Genomic DNA, 4474 nt, shown 5'->3' with positions numbered 1-4474 from the left:
ATCCATCCACTTACTATGAGGCGACAATGCTCCTAGCCACACTGAATCCTTCCAATTTTTTGCCCATATTGATTTTTTTTTTTGTTTTATGAATTCTTCAATAGTAGGGCCATTATCTTTTCCTGTAAAACATAGAGCTGCCGTGAAGAGGGTTTTGAAACAAAATTCACTTACTAGGCGAAAATTTGAAATTGTCACAGTTTAGTCAATATTGCTCAGAATCCCTATTATGACCTGTTTTCGGAAATGGAACAACCATTCTGCATCTATCAATGTGATAGAAATCCCGATTTAGGCACTGGAATTGCCGATCCACACTGCAACTGTCCCACCATCACAAGAAATTGGTGAAAAATCGCTGATTTTAAATCAGCGATATCTCCCTCATCCAGACTTCGATTCAACTAATTTTTTTTTTGAAATCGAGAATTTTTTCACAAAGAATCCATATATGCAATTATATTTTTCAGATTGTGCACCAGAACATACATATCTGCACCGCAAACTTGCTGCCCCAAAAAATGTCTGCAACAACACTGATTTTGAAATCAACGATATCTCCTTCATCCGGACTCTGATTTGACCAATTTTTTTTGAGATCGGGTATTTTTTCACAAAGAATCTAGATATGCAATTAGATTCTGCAGATTTTGCACCAGGATGTCCAGATCTGTGCCGCAAACTTGCTACCCCCAAAAATTGTCTGTAAGACCACTAATTTTTAGATCAGCTATATCTCCCTCATCCGGACTCCGATTCAGCTGATTTGTTTTTTGAAATCGGGTATTTTTTCACAAGTAATCTAGATATTCAATTATATTTGCATATTTTCCTCCAAAACATACATATCTGATCTGCAAATTCGCTACCCCAGACAGTTCCTGCAAAAAATTAAAAAAAATTCTCCACTTTTGCCTAAGAAAGTGCTCTGATACCACTTGTTATAGATCTGATATGAAAATATATGAAAATAATACCAATATACCCAATAACTGCAAATAATCACAAAAAATAACAAGATCTGAATATAGATAGAAATGCTTCTTTATTGATTCAACCCTTAAGGTAGGGCAACACCATACATTCACTCCTTAAGGAAGGAGAACACTCCACAAGCCATATGCTTGTTCATACAATAATCCTTGACACCTCTCAATGTGGAGTCTCTAGCCTCTATATAGGCCTCATACATACAATACCATGGGTCATTACCATGGTTCCCTCAATACCATCTATCTAATACCATGGGCCCATTATATTATTACTAATTACTTGTGGTCCCTTACATGATACAAGTTAACCACCTTATTTATTACTATGGCCCATCCCATTATTACATTATTCCCTTGGGTACCTCCCTTTGTACCCCATATTATCCCCCCTAGGTATATAACAATGCTCCTTAGTATAATTTGGCTAGAAAAACATTGGGATCCCTAGTATAAGTTGATACCACGGAGTAGTTAGTTATAATCATAGTAAATCATGAGATGACTTTACGTTAAAAAAAATAGAGTTGTGCAGAATTCATATGGTCCGGGTGATGAGAGTGCAGATGATCAAGCTGTGTGGCGTTGAGGGTTTCGGGAGATAGTTGCACTGTGTTTTACAATTTCATATTTCTGGGATATCAGGACACCTTGTTAGACGTGGGAGGCATTATTTTCAAAATTGTTACATTGAGGGTGTTGTCGACTTAGTATGTGGCAATGGAAAATCTCTCTATCAGGCAATGGAAAATTTGTCTTTCGATTGATTTTCTTTTTTGTTTCAATATTGCTTGGTGCTCATTAATAATAATACATTTTTTTTGTTGGCGACAGAAATGCCAGCTACATGCCATTCCTAAACTTCATGGTGCATTTATGGCTCAAAAGAGTATGTATGCGTCGGAAGACTCAGGCTTCATCTTTTTAAATTGTGGGCAAAGGAAAAATGCATCTAGGCAGGCCATGGGGAACTTTCTGTTCAGAGGTAGGAGGCAAAGATAATCAACGTATGTTTATTGCAAATTATTTCAAGGAAGTTGTATGTCGTGTACCAGACACAACCTTTGATGGTACCACTCTCCACTTTTGCATGTTCTCTAATTTGAAATGTTTTTCTTTATGCTGACTTCGAGAGTGTTTATAACAATTACATGGTTGGGATTTAATTTCTAGTAAGAATAATGTTGAATAGGTTAATTTTGATTTGTTTTTCCTGTTATCTTTAAATTGGTCATTAAATCTGGAGCCTATTGAATACATTAATTTTGTAATGGTATACCATATTAGATACGTTGAAACAACCATTCTTTTTGTTTTCTGATTTTTAAAACCTTTTCTTTTGTAAGTTTGACATTACTATATTGCCAGGCCCATGAGGTGAGGTGTAAAATATGATGTATTTATGAAAAAACCACTGAAATTAATCTGTAAAATCCAAGGGATAAAATCATTAGTTATAAAATACAAACAACTCTAGTTTCAACAATATGCTTTTGTCAATAACCTTTTTAGAACAATAGTAGAGACAAAGTAGATGAAATCAATATTTGATAAATTTTATGCCTCAAAAGAGAGACATAAGCTACACAACCACCTTTATGTAACCATAAAAAGACATGACTTAATTAAACACTCACTTCACTTCATTAATTACTCCCAACTTGAAAACTTGAAACAAAAATTTTGTTTACCTTTTTAATGGAGTGGTAGAATTGTGTTTTAAAGGGTGAGCTAGAAATCAGTACTTGAAAGGTAGAACTTGAGAATAACAAGCTATGTGATTTGGATCTAAAGACATAATAGATAGTGGTAAAAAAATGATGGTATTGATGAGTCTTCCCAGCAAATAAGCTCTAACTGTTAGACCATTGCCCAAATTTCAGTTATCTGCAATGACAATAGTGACTCTAGCTTTATTTGTATGTATAGCGACTTTGGCCATTGTCCTGTTCGTTTCCTATGAATGATTTTGATTTTCAAATTCCAACTAGTTTGTTGTTAAACTAATTAAATATTTGATGACAAACTTATAGTTTTCAAAGCTCTTTTTTAAATCTATTTTCTTGAGAAAATTTGTCTTTTTACTTTAGGTATTGTAGATTGCTACTGTGTGACATATGTTATGATATAATTGTCTAGATAAATAGATAGAAGTGTTGTACAACATAGTCATTTTTAAATCTAAAGAAACAAAATTTCCAGACACAGTTTATTAATTAAGAACATCTTTTAGACTTCTTAGCTAAGTTATGATTATATTTTAGTAGCGGATTTTGTGTATGCTGATATTGTGTTGTCCCTTTGGTTTTTGTCAGGTAACAATGGTTAATAAGGAATGTGTTCTTGAGCAGTAGGCACACGTCTTATTCTACTATCAACACGAAGCTCCATGGTTTTCAGGTATGGCAACAAAAACACAGATGTCAGTGGGATATCGAAAGTATATGTTGGATGAATTTAATATTAGTGATGATTTTGATTCCTTGTGAGATAAAGAATGTCACAAGTCCAATTCAAATAAATAGAAGCAACTCAAGAATGAAGGTGAAGTTATTGCTTTTGTTCCAAGTCAATTTTTATTTATTTATTGGTTGTTTTCATGTTTTGAGTGCGGACTTGTGAAATTCCAAATTGCATGTTGGTTTATGTAAAGGGGATATATATATATATATATATATATATATATATATATATATATATCCCCTTTACATATATATATATATATATATATATATTTCATTCATGGTTTCCAGAGATTCATGTTACATTTTCACTAAAGTTTAGATATCATTCAGATATCTAAACACCAAACAACAACAACATTGAGATTTTTCTTTCACTCAACCTATAACATATTGCATCTATCTTCATCAATTCTCTTCTTCCATATGCTATCCACTTCTGACATTTCCTTTGCAATATTTGGTGCATTTACCAGTTATAGGTCATTTATAGGCTAAAATGTCTTCATACTTTCACTTCTAATTGAATACTCAATTGAACATATTGATTCTCTTATACATAACTTTTTTTCCCTCCACCCACTTTTCATAACTTCCATAACCATTAGGTAGGGACCTACAACTTCGATGCTGCTTTGCTTGTTTAGTAAAATATTGTCAAGACTTTAATTTATTGAAAGTTGTAGAATTTACAATTTATGAAGTTTCAAGGTCTAATTTTTAAAAGTCCAATTCTTTAAAGGGTGCTAACTCAATGGAAGAGCACCTGATTTATAAGCAGGAGGTTGATGGTTCGATTCCATCATTCCCTGACATCCATATGGAATGGCCATGATCAATTTTTGGTGACGGAGGCTCTTTTGACCATCACCAATGAGCTTTCGTGTGATTTTCCAACCTTCACCAAAATATGAAATGGTGATGGTCAACGAACGCCACCATATATACGGATTAATAATGATGACCCTCAAAGGTCTATAACCATAAATCATTATTGTTGATATGAAATGGTGACGGTTGATG

The sequence above is a fragment of the Pinus tabuliformis genome, chromosome 7 (genome assembly GCF_031772625.1).
Source record: "Pinus tabuliformis cultivar Carrire ecotype Pingquan chromosome 7, CPIR1, whole genome shotgun sequence".
Classification (NCBI taxonomy): Eukaryota; Viridiplantae; Streptophyta; class Pinopsida; order Pinales; family Pinaceae; genus Pinus; species Pinus tabuliformis.
This window is presented reverse-complemented; position numbering follows the sequence as displayed.